Raw genomic sequence first — 12,930 nt, forward strand, 5'->3', positions numbered from 1 at the left:
CGCCCCGCCGTTGGCAGCTGGGGCGGAACCGGAGAGGCTCAGCCCCGCCCGCGAGGCACCGAGACGCTCTAGGATGAGCGAGGGGGTGTCAGGCGAGCGCTTATGACTGTATATGGCGAAGGGGATCGCTCGTGGGTGGGGTCGGTGCTTCACTCCTGGGGCGCGGGGGGGGGGGGACAGAAACCGAGGCGGTTCAGGGCCACCTGGGAGGCATGCCAGCTGCCTTGCTTTCTAAGCGTGTGGGCCGCTCGGTGGAAATGAACTCTGCACATGCTCATGGTCACGTTTCTCTATGACTTGTCCTATACGTGTTGAAAAGGTATTCCAGGAATTCTCAGTTTTCCGGGCCGTTCCAGCTCCACACCGAGACGCAGCATACATGCCGAAGACTCTGTAGTAGTGTGTGTGACAACAAACAGCCGACTTTCTTAACAGGGAAGAAGAAGATTTATTAAACTGGATTGATGCGAAATGAAAGGGGGCGCTATGAGGGAACAGATGTTTCAGCACCCGGCGCTGCAGGACCACGAGCCCCCGCCGGGGGACAGCAGTGTGCCTTCATTTGAGGCTGCTACCGTAGAGGAAACGACATGGGCGATGCCAGCTATGCAAAGCTTGTGTATGTTTGTGTGTGTGTGTGTCTGTGATTCGAAGGAATAACTTTCATGTCTACTGCTGCCAAGGAGTTTCATTTTATATGGGGAAGAAGAAGGCGGAAGAACATTGCCTGTTTCATATCCCAGCTGCTGAGGCTGAATCAAGAGTGTTGCAGTCTAAGGAAAAGGACTCAAATCCTATCTTACTCTTTATTCACTCTCCTTGCCCTGATGGGCCACACAATGCTGCTAGGTAGCATTTATTTACCTGTGGTTCCAAAAGCCACACTCTTTCTGCTGTATAGTTTTGTTTTTAAAGATTCCCTCTTTGACATCCAAACTTATTTGCTGATCTACTCAGTCACAACCCACAACTGGTGTACAGAGAGCACAGGGCTACTGTTTTACTGGAGAGTAAGTCCCATTGAAAGGGATGCGGGTGGCGCTGTGGGTTAAACCACAGAGCCTAGGACTTGCCGATCAGAAGGTTGGCGATTTGAATCCCCGCGACGGGGTGAGCTCCCATTGCTTGGTCCCTGCTCCTGCCAACCTAGCAGTTCGAAAGCATGTCAGAGTGCAAGTAGATAAATAGGTACTGCTCCAGCAGGAAGGTAAACGGCGTTTCCATGCGCTGCTCTGGTTCGCCAGAAGCGGCTTAGTCATGCTGGCCACATGACCTGGAAGCTGTACACCGGCTCCCTCAGCCAATAAAGCGAGATGAGAGTTGGTCACGACTGGACCTAATGGTCAGGGGCCCCTTTACCTTTACATTTACTAAGTCCCATTGAACTGGGTTGGACTAATTCCTGCATAGGAGTAGCCAGCACAGCCCATCAAACACTACAAAGTACTGCACAACAAAAACTAACCAAATGGGTCAGGGTCGGGGGACTCTTATCAGCCTGGGGGCCACATTCTCTCATGGACAAATTTATTGGGGCCACTTACATTGCTGAGAGGGGCCAGAGGCGAGTAGGTAGGGCTATGGGTGTGATTCTTTGCCTTTGTACAGTAAGCCACATTCTAGGCATGCCAAAGGCAGATATTTATATACACACATCTCTCTCCATCTAGGCAAGCAAGGGCCATTTTTACAGTTCAAGAGTGCTTTCCAGCCAGGCAAAAACTTTTGAAGAGAGTGTGGAGGAGGGGCATGGCTTGGGGACAGTTCAGAAGACGGATAAAGGGCCACATTTGACCTCCAGGCCTAAGGTTCTCCCACCTGACCCAGACAGACTTGCCAGCTATCAGGAAATCCTCACATTTTAGGTAAGTCCTGAGTTTGGAGCTTGTTTTGTGTTTTAAGTTCTTATTTAAGGGGAACCATATTGGGTGCGTGAAACATTTATTTGTTACATGTGCATATCACCTTTCCAAGGCGCATAGCACTGTGTTTTTATCCTAAAGCAGCTCTGTGAGGTAGGATAGGCTGAAAGATTGCCGTTCTCTTATGGCCACCCAGTTTGCTTCATCATTAAGTAGCGACAAGACTTTTTGCTTCTCACACCCCAGCCCAGCACTCCTGCCTATTGTGCCACACTAGCTGCCGAGGAGCATTTGGCAAATGTATGCCTCCTCAACAGGAGCCTTGTGTTTTATTCTCTCACATCCCCCGCCTCATGCAACCGCGGAGATGAAAAACAAACTCCATGTGGGAAAGTTCCCAGCCGGGTTATTTTGGCTGCCTTGGGTGGAAACGTGTTATCGGCCTATGTGACTCAGGAGCAACTCAGACACCGTCTGCTCCCAGCTTCCCTTCCTGGGATAGCCTGGTATTAACCCATCCAGGGCTAGCAGGAGGTCAGTTCTGCTTCAACAAGCTTGCCCTGAGGCTGGAAGGAAGGAACATGGGCTGTTTTTGTCCATGTCGTGCTTCAGCTGGTTTGGGGTGGCTTTCAGTCTTGAGCCTCACCACTGCTCTCTGAGAGTTGATGTAGTAGACTGGCAAGGAGGAGTGTGAACCGTGACCCAGAGCCTGTGTGGTGGTTACTGTGTTGGACTAAGACCTAGTAGACCGAGGTTCTTCAAATCCCCACTCAGCCATGAAGCTCACTGGGTGAGCTTGGATCAATCATGGATCCTCAGCTTAACCTACCTCACAGGGTTGTTGTGAGGATAAAATGGAATGGGAGAACCATGTACTTACTCCACGTTGAGCTCCTCAGAGGAAAAAAATGTGGGATTGAAATGTAATAAATTGATTAATCCCCAGTTCAAATCCCTCCTCAGTCACAAACCAGGGCCTCAGCGGATTCTCGATCCCATTCCTCAACCCCATTCTTTGTGTTTCTTTACAGCATTCAACCCCAACAGGATTGCCACCAGCTTTTTTTTTTTAATTCTCAGTCTAATTTGTTTTTATATGACATTTAGTTTTTTTTTAATTCTAAGTTTAATTTGTTTTTATATGGCATTTTTAATATGGCATTTATCTTTGGGCCTTTCCCCACCCCCCCTGTAGAACTGGCATTTCTCTGTCTTCCTCCCTCCCTTTCCTAACCACACTGTAATACTCCTTACTGTTCAGGCAAGTCTTGGCATCCTTCAGGGCTTTATGTTGACAAGGAAATCTGCCCAAATCCACAAATGGAGTGTCTAGAGTGGGACTTTCTGGCAGGGATTTCCTTGTACGCAAGGGAGATGAAACTTGCACAGCATGCCTTATTCAGCCTTGCAAATTCTAGTCAACTAAAATTATTAATCCGTAACATTATTTTTTTTACTTGCCCACCTGACCAGAGAGTTACTGGATTAGTGATTTGTGGTGTAAAAGAAACAAGTGCTGTAAACATCCCTTGCTAGTTGTCTGGAAGCGTTTTTTACCGCAAGCAACCAGGTGAATGAGTATTTACAAGCGAGCACAGAATCGTATTATTACTGCCCCTCCTCAGACATTCTCACACACCTTCTGTGCATGTTCACTTGCGCACACACTTTTGCTCTCATCTTTCTTCAGACACCATGTAAACAAACATGCTTTGTGACAGCTCTGAGGATGCTCATGTTTTATAGCATGTTATAGACAGTACATACACAGATGCACTTTCCCACATACTACCCAAAGACAAGACCTTCCACATTCTGCATCAGTTGCTTGCAATGCACCACCACTCTCTGCACATTTGCAGAACATAAAAGCAACGCTGTTTTCAGCCAAACGTGCACTGTGCGCTAAACATACGCTGTGCCATTCTTTACACCGAGTGTTCCTCACCCCCCACAAACATACCCACAGGCTGTAGTTAGTATACCCCTACATACTCCCACCTACCCTCTGCAGGCTTTGACAATTCACCCTATCACAAACCCCACACCACGTATATCACCCTCTCTGTGCACATATACACACACCCTGTCTCTGGCGTGCGGTTCCTTGGCAGCTGTTCTGCTCTAGGCACGTCCTAGTTGGAGAAGCCGCCCACACTTAAAAACAGATGATTTCACAGAAAAGCAAACAGGGGAGGCACAACAGGGGAGGAAGAATATTTAGGAATGGGAGTCAGAGGTCAGGAAAAGGGTCCTTAGTTGTCATTGTTTAGCTACTTTGGCTGCTTTGAAGCAATCTCTCTGGTTGTGGGGAATGGGAAAACAAGAGAAGAGGTTGGGTGTCTTAGACTATATTTATATAGCAATTCATTGCTAAGAACTGGTGTACAATTGCCTCTGAAGTGTGGTGCATTACCCATTCGGACAGAACGGAACAACACCCAGCTCTGGAACAGGAAGTGATTAATTCCATGAAGAGCAGCCAGGGAATTTTAGGGAGCAGGAAGAGCAGAAACGGCTGGCTGGGCAATGAGCCAGAATTCTGTGGCTTGTACCCCAACTCCCAGCCAATGTGTTTGGCCTTGGGGAGTTACATGACTTTGAGAACCAGGATACTCCACTGCCTTTGTGCCACAATAGGATGCTAGGGTGAGGGCTGGTTCTAAGTGGACATAGGCACCCACAGCCCAAGATCCCCCCAAATCCACTCTCTTTTCTGTTCCCACTGCTTGAGCCTCAGAAGTCTGCAGCCAGCCCTGGCTCCTTACAAAACTGCCTCTCAAGCATCCCTCCCTCTCTCCCAACCAACTCAAGGCGTCATCTGTTCCGTCTGGTCTCTGCTTAGCGGTGGTATTCCAGCAGCTGGCAAAGCTGTAAACAGGCAGGTAGACAAGCCAACACCCCAGTGCTGAAGCCAAGTTGCTCCTACCTGGTCATTAACTCCCAGTTTGCTAATGACCTTTAATAGCTGCTAATTACAGCCTGGGCAAGGGAGGGACACAGCCAGGTGCCAGTGTCCAGATCAGAGAGATCCAGAGCATGTTTAGGGGCAAGGGATGCTGTAGGGCCAGAGAGGGTGGGAAGGGAAGACGCAGACCCAAAGGAGAAAGAGAGGTGGAGAATGTGTGAGTTGGGGAAGGGCTGTACCTCACTGGTAGAAGGTCCCAGTTTCAATCTTCAGGTAGGGCAGGGAGAAGTCCCTCTCTGAAGGCCTGGAAAGCTGCCTGTCAGCATAGTATTGAGCTGGATGGAGCAATGGTCTAACCTGGTATGAGGCAGCTTCCTATCTTTTTATATCCCTTGGTGGACTGACTTTGGAGGCAGCTGTCCCAGGAGGACACAGCTGAATGAACCTAGCACAGCGAGGCCTCTGCTTTAGTCTCCAGTTGGGATTTCCCAGCTGGCAGTGAGGGGCGGACAGAGTCAATTTGGGGCTGTCCCCAAGGTCAGAACAGGGAACTACATAAATGATCCAGCAATAAAGTCACCCACCCCATTTCTGGACCATTCGATGCCCCTGTTTAGGTTGGGATCTGCATAAGGCAGGATCTTGTAGTCTGAGATTAGCAGGTGTTGGGGGAAGGAGAAGAGGACTGAGGCAATGAGGCATGGACTACTTTCCCTTATTTTGAACAGGGTTGTTATTCTGTCAATCTGTCACACCCACTTTTGGAGCACATCAAGGATGCACTTTTATCTGTTTATTGCATTTATATCCCACTGCTTTTCCTCCCCCCGAGGAGCTGAAGGTGACGTACATGGTTCTCCCTTGCCTCATTTACACCTCACAACAATCCTGTGAGGTAGGTTAGGCTAAGAGGCAGGGGCTGACCCAAAGACCCCCACTGAGCTTCATGGCTGAGTGGGGATTTGTACCCTGGTCTCCCAAGTCTGAGTCCGACACTGGCTCTAACCACTATACTACACATGGGTGAGGATGAGATGGAGATGTCTTCCCGAATTGCTCCTTCCTTAGAGCCAAGAAATCCATAACTGTTTGGCCGCTGTGAAGTGGGAGAGCATTCGCAGTGAAATTAGTTGCAGCCAAGAGACAGTAAAATATGTCTTTGGGCTGTCCAAAAAACAAGAGTGCTTGGACTGAGATCAAAACTCTTCCACGCATCTCTCTCCACCTCCTCCTCCTCCTCCTCCCCCAGCAGATGTTCTCACCAGAGACCCCTCTCCCACCCTTGCCAATGCCCACTTCAGAGCAGCCACGGCTCTGACCCCGGCTAGCATACAGAGCCTTTCCCGGCAGGCAAGTGGCTGAGCCCAGGGCCCTGCTGGGAAGGGAAGTCTGCTCTCTGTGACTCATGCACTGGGCGAGGCAATCCCCCCTCCCTTCGTGACCGCAGCCACCACCAGGCTGTAGTCCAGATAGCAGCGGGGAGGAGGGAAGTGAAACACAGCACGCATGCACGCACGCACACACAAGAGAGCTCAACTCAATCCTTCCCTCCTTCTCTCTGTATACTTGGATGGCTCCCCTAGAATCCCCATGTGTTGCAGGCAGTGTGTTTGCCATAAGAGCTGTACACTACTTTCTAATGTGCACATACAAATGTTTGTTTAGTGCTGTGCGTGTGTGTGTGTGCATGTATACAGAGCATCTGGCCTTGAATGCATATGTGGTGTGTATGTGTTACAGAAGAGGAACGGCATACAAATCTGTTGTGTTTTATTTTTTTAATGCATCCTTTTTCTGTAACATGGCAAGTAGTGTGTGTGTTATTTCTGGCTGGGTTGCATATAGTGTGTCTCTGGGTGTACGCACACACACCTTGGGTTTGTGAATGGTGCTCTGTTACTGCAGCCCTATGTTTTGTGCTTGTGGACTTGGATCCCCAAGTTCTCAGGCTGTGTACTCGTGTATACATTTCTGAAAACTGAGCAACCGCTTGGATTTATGAGTTTTGCTGTATGTAGTACCACAAACTTCTGTCCATTTTGCCCTGTACATCATTTAGGATAACTATTTCCATGGTTTTGTTAATTGCCTATGTGTTACCTCCAGTGCAAAGGGACGCGGGTGGCGCTGTGGGTAAAACCTCAGCGCCTAGGACTTGCCGATCGCATGGTCGGCGGTTCGAATCCCCGCGGCGGGGTGCGCTCCCGTCGCTCGGTCCCAGCGCCTGCCAACCTAGCAGTTCGAAAGCACCCCCGGGTGCAAGTAGATAAATAGGGACCGCTTACTAGCGGGAAGGTAAACGGCATTCCATGTGCTGCGCTGGCTCACCAGATGCAGCTTGTCACGCTGGCCACGTGACCTGGAAGTGTCTGCGACAGCGCTGGCTCCCGGCCTATAGAGTGAGATGAGCGCACAACCCTAGAGTCTGGCAAGACTGGCCCGTACGGGCAGGGGTACCTTTACCTTTACTACCTCCAGTGCAGTGTGTCACGTATGTTCTGTGACCGTGTGTCTTTCTGGGAAGTGTTGTTTTGTGTGGTTGTGCCTCTGTGGCTGTCGGGCTAAGTGCATCTGAGGCTTCGCTACAGGTAAAGGCAGGTGGTGTACCCAGTGACCTTGTTTCCTTCACCCCTTGCTGTGGCATGCGAAGGGAAGCAGTCAGGACTTGCAGTGGGAGGAGAACAGAGAGAGGAGCCCGGCTAGCACAGTTCCCCGTTCCCATGACAGCAAGGAGACCGTGAATTGGGACATATCCCCACACCCATTATGGCGCAAGTTTTGCTTATGTCACACACCATTGCCATGGTAGCAGCTGCTTCCTTTATTGTCTGGCAGATCCCGGGACCTTAACAATGAACTTCCTGTCATGGGAGGGAAGGAGCTTCCCAGCTGGGGGTGGAAAGGGCAGGGGCAAAGGTGACTGCTAGGACCTGAGGCCTTTCTACCTAGAGGGCTTTGGGTTCAGCCAGCCAGCTGCATAAACCATGTACCAAACAAGATCCACTGCCAGCACAAAATCCACTCCCCAAATTATAGCCGTTTCCCACCCCCAATCACTTTTCTTCTGCCAATAACACAACATGTACATGGCTTATCCTCAGTGTGGTGTTCCTTGTTGTTTTGGATAGCCCCAAAGTGTCTTTATAGGTTGCCTCCCTGCAGGGGGCAGGCCTGGTGCCAGTGTGGAGCTTGATATTCGAGAACATACCCCCCACTCCCAGCTTCCCTCTCTTAACTGGGCTTGGTCTAGCACAGCTGCTGGGAAAGGGAGCGGAGCTGAGCTGACGCAGGGATAGTGTGTGGGGAGCAGCTCCCAGCCCTTGGAGTGCAGCCCAGTTTGAGTTAACCCTTCCCTGAGCACCAATGCAGGATGTGCCAATCTGTGGGGGAGGCAGCACTTGCTTCCAGCTCTGTGGGCAAATGGCAGTGATTCACCACGGGATCCACCCAACCACCGTCCAGGATCCCCAGCTGTGTGCCATCGCAATGGGGAGCAAGGAGTAAGCCACCAAGGGGACAAAAGAATGGGGCAAAGGCAAGTAAATAGAAACTGAATGAGAAGCATAGTATGTTACTGGCACTTCCTAAAGAGAGAATGCTTCCACATCTCTTTGCTTACTTACTAGGCACATATTTGACATGGATCTAAGATGATTTAGAGGGGAAAGAGGTGTTCTATCCAGTTTTCAAGCCCTCATGTACCACCTTCTCCCACATCAGCCAGCTCTTCTAGCTGTGGTCTAGAATTGAATCAATATGTATACAGGGCACTTCCAAGTTGTTGCTGTTTTCAGGTGGGATTTGATCACATTCTGGTAATTATTCAGGTTGAGTAATTATAGTTGATTGAGCAGGGGGTTATCTTGCGCAACTCACCCACTTTTTTGTGATAAAGAAAGTAGTGGGGAAATGCACTTGGAAGTGTAGGATGACACTTGCTTTGATGCAACATCATCTAACCTCCCTATGAACAAATCAGAACGAATGCTCCTTAAATCAGGTCTGGGGAACCATTGACCTCCAGATGTTGCTGAACTACAACTCCCATCAGCATTAGCAAGCATAGCCAATGACCCTAATTGATGGGGCTTGTAGTTCAGCAACTAAGGGCCTGTTTATGCACAGCTATTGTTCATGTGTTGCACAAGATCCAGGCATAAATGGCATTTCAACAAAAGGAAATGCTTCAGACCAGTAGTTTCCTAACAGTTCACACATGCAAGACAAACCTATCCACACAGAGATTTTCCTCGCTCCCCCAGTATTTTTATTTTTATTATTTTAATTTAGTGCTGCCATAAGCCATATCTATTATCTCTCAAAGTAGCATTTCTGTTGCAGGAGCATGATTTTCCCAGCAGTCAACCTGCAATATTTTGCCACTTGGGAAATATTATTCCAGCCCACCCATTGTGATTGTAAGTGGTATGTGGGATATCATTAAGTGTGGCAGGCACCAAATGGATCGTGCCTGAATCTTTACAAAATTGTCTGTTTTTTTCTTCGCTGTACCACTAAAGAATAGAGCATGCATGTGAACCGAGGTTTTAAAATAAAATACTAGCAAGGATTCCCTGTCATAGCCCTGTCATTTCATGAATGTTTTTATTTAGTGCTTGGAAGTTTGTGGACTTTATTTTCAGCCCCAGAGCATGAATGTCCCCTGTTTTTCTTTAACATCACAAACAGGAATATGACTGCCTTCGCTGCTACAGGTATCCCCTCCTTTCTCTTAGGTAGGAGCAGTATTGTGATACTGACGCCTAATGCATGCTAGTGCAAATATAACACTAGTGCTAAAATCCTGTGCCCAATTACCTGAGAGTAAGTCTGCTCAGTGGGAGGAAACTGATTTCTTGGTTCCATATCTGCCCCAGGTTTGGTACAAAAACTATTTTGGTTGACATGTATCGGGGAAGAGAGGGAGCATGGCCCTGTCGGTTTTCCTTGATGTCTCAGCAGCTTTCAGTTTCATTGGCCATATAGTGGCTTTCTGGGGTAACTGTCTGAATTGGGAGTTGATGGGTACTGTGGTGCTTGGGGGATATAGCTCAGTTCTGTGGATGGTCCTGTATAGAGTTTCTCAGGTGTTCTCTCCCATGTGTTTAACATGAAGCCACTGGGTATGGTCATTCCGAGCTCTGTAGCACATTATCACCAGTACACTGAGAACGTGCAGTTCTGAAGTCTCCTTTTCATCTTTGGCTGGTGAGGTGGCGAATCTGCTGAACTGGTGTTTGGTCATAGCAATAGACTGGAGGAAGGTCAATAAACCTAAGCTCAGTCCAGACATGACCAAAATGCTATTAGTGGGTGGTTCCTCTGAGCAAAGGAACCGTCTCTAGCCTGTTCTAGATGGGGTCATACTTCAGGCTTCTCCTGGATCTGTTACTGTCACTTGAGGCACACCGAGGTGGCCTCAGTTGTGCAGAATGCTCCCCCCCCCCCCCAGCTTCAGCTGGTAGCTTAGCTATACCCTTTTCTGGCTAGGAACAATTTGACTTTAGGAACCTACAGATTAGAGAAAAGGCCTGTACATGAAGGTGCCTCTGAAGATGGTTCGGAAACTGCAGCATATGCAGAATGCCCAGGTCATATCGCTGTCTGAGAGTCGGCAGTTTGGGGTAGCACCTGTCTTAGTACAACTGCAGTGGCTGCCTATACAGTCATACCTCGGGTTAAATATGCTTCAGGTTGAGCGTTTTCAAGTTACGCTCTGCGGCGACCTGGAAGTAACAGAGCACGTTACTTCTGGGTTTCACTGCTCACGCATGCGCAGATGCTAAAAATGATGTCACGCGCATGTGCGGAAGCGGCAAAATGCGACCCGCGCAGTCGCGTGTTGCTTTCTACTCCAGAACGGGCTCCAGAATGGATCTCGTTCGCATCCAGAGGTACCACTGTATACAATTTTGAGCTGTATAAAGTTTTATAGGTTTAAACTAGCACTTTATAGGTTTAAAGTGCTAGTTTAAACTTATAAAACTTTATACAGTTTGAGACCTCAATACCTAAAAGAACGCTTCTCCTGGCATGAAACTACCCAGGCCCTTAGGTAATCATCCATGGCCTTTCTCCTTACGCCTCCCTCCAAAAGAGATTTGGCAGGTGGCAACAAGGCAGGTAGTTGTGCCCCCCACCCCAATCTATGGAATGCTCTTCCCAGAAAGGCCCCCCTCAGCACAAACACTTATGATTACTGTATTCTTTTTGCGACTGGCTTTCTTCTTCTCCTCAGCATGTGATAGAATACGATGAGACAGTTGCCTTGGCTTATTTGTTGGGCATGTCCTGAGTTGTTGATAATCTTTTTGTTTTTGGAGGTCGGTGTGCTTTTTAACGTTGCTTCATATTTCTGATAAGTCACCAAGAATTAGACAACTAACAAATTAATTAAATTAATGATGAAGTAATCTCCTAGGCCCATGAGTCTGAGAATGATCAGATGGCGCCACCTACAAACACCCCTCCAATGATGCTCAAATCAGCTAAGGGCTTTTTCACGTTACCAAATTCATACTAAGGCTTATTCCTGTATAGACATTTCTACTATGCTGTTCTAAAGCAACTGTTAATCAAGGAAGCATGCAACAATTAAAACCAACAAATCATCATAAAATATTGTTATTTTAAAAATGCAAGGTGGACAAGCATGGCAGTTTGTTGGGTGGTCGTCCAATCAGGGGACAAGAGAGATAAAGAAACAAAAAACATCCTGAGAGAATTTTTTGCTTTTAGACCCCTTGCCTAAAAACTAAGGGCCAAGACTAGCTTATTTTCCTCTTGGAAAATAAACTTCCATCTGGGGTTTATCAGATCCTGTCATAACAGGTCTTGGGAAAGCCTTAAAGACCTATTTGTTCTCTTTGGCTTTCTTTTGAGCTGTTGCTGTATTGGAGGGCTGGTGGCTGGATAGTTGGTTTATTACAATTACTGGTTTTATTAATGAACTGAGCAGGTTTCTGTACCTTCTCTTCTGTAAACAACATTGGGAGGGTTTCACTCACACTCCTCAAAATATTTTAAATAATTGAAAATGAATTTCAACAGATTTTGTCCTGAAGCTGCAAAAAACACACTAGGCTCTGCCTCAGCACTCACCCAAAGATGCTGCACCCTGCCCTGCCCTGCCTCATGTATTCAGTCCTGGAATCATTATGGAGTTCTGGATGCCAGATTTTTAAAAAATATTATTTCAAGAGGTGGCAAACCAGATTCCTACACATAAGCGAAGAAAGGTGAACTCCGCATGTAGACAGTCATCTGAGAGGATCTTAAAGCATGTACTCTGCTGCACACCTTCTGTGCAGGAATTTGGAAACCTGTGATGTTGCCTTACACGGAAAATAGCAACAGTTGTGTGTTTTTGCAAATGCAGAGGCTGTTGTAGGGGGCAGGCCTTGTGTGTGTGATCCTACTCTTTCCTTGTGTATTCCAAACAAGAGGCTAGAAAGAGGAAGCCACAAGGCCCCCAGAATCCTCTTCAGTTTCCCAGCTGAATGTTATTTTTATTATTTATTAATTCATGAATCATGTTTTTAATGCCTGTCAAAGTGATTTACAAACACACACACACACACACACACACACACACACATGCTAGAAATAGTTTTAAAAACAGTACACACAGTACACCTACACCCCGGATATAGGTGTAAAAACAATGCAAAATGAACATCTAAGGCAGAGACTTTTTCGCCCAGCTGGAAAAGCAAACAGCAGCATATTTGTTTGCCGTTGGGTGCATGGGTAGTGGAAAGCCACAGGCAATCCTGTGCATGTGCCTGTGTAATACATGCATTTGTCATAGAATCCTAGAGTTGTAGAGCGGGAAGAGACCGCAAGGGTCATCTAGTTCAACTTCCTGCAATGCAGGAATCTTTTGCCCAATGTGGGACTTGAACCCACAGCCCTGAAATTAAGAGTCTCATGTTCTACCAGCCGAGCTATTTGTCACACGCATGCAAACTCTGTGTCTTTACATGTACATGGAAGAAACATAATGTGCGAAGCGGCCCAAACAGGAAGACACAATTGAGAATGGATGTAGCAGCGACAGGGAATGAGAGGCATAACTTTTTGGATAGCATGGGGTGGGTGTGGGGAGTGGGGAATGGGGAAGCTTCCCACTGAGTTGATCCAACTTCTTGTGCCCTATCC

At 47.8% G+C, this 12,930-nt stretch overlaps 1 long non-coding RNA gene across 1 annotated transcript; it reads left to right on the forward strand.

Annotated features, from left to right (window-relative positions):
• The first annotated feature begins 25 nt into the window (after window positions 1-25).
• LOC307211270 lies at window positions 26-5,640 on the forward strand. The gene is made up of 3 exons (XR_013836362.1): window positions 26-619; window positions 1,671-1,865; window positions 5,603-5,640. It is a non-coding gene; the product is annotated as an uncharacterized lncRNA (long non-coding RNA).
• The last annotated feature ends 7,290 nt before the right edge of the window (window positions 5,641-12,930 follow it).

The sequence above is a fragment of the Podarcis cretensis genome, assembly GCF_951804945.1.
Source record: "Podarcis cretensis genome assembly, chromosome: 2".
NCBI classification, from domain to species: Eukaryota; Metazoa; Chordata; class Lepidosauria; order Squamata; family Lacertidae; genus Podarcis; species Podarcis cretensis.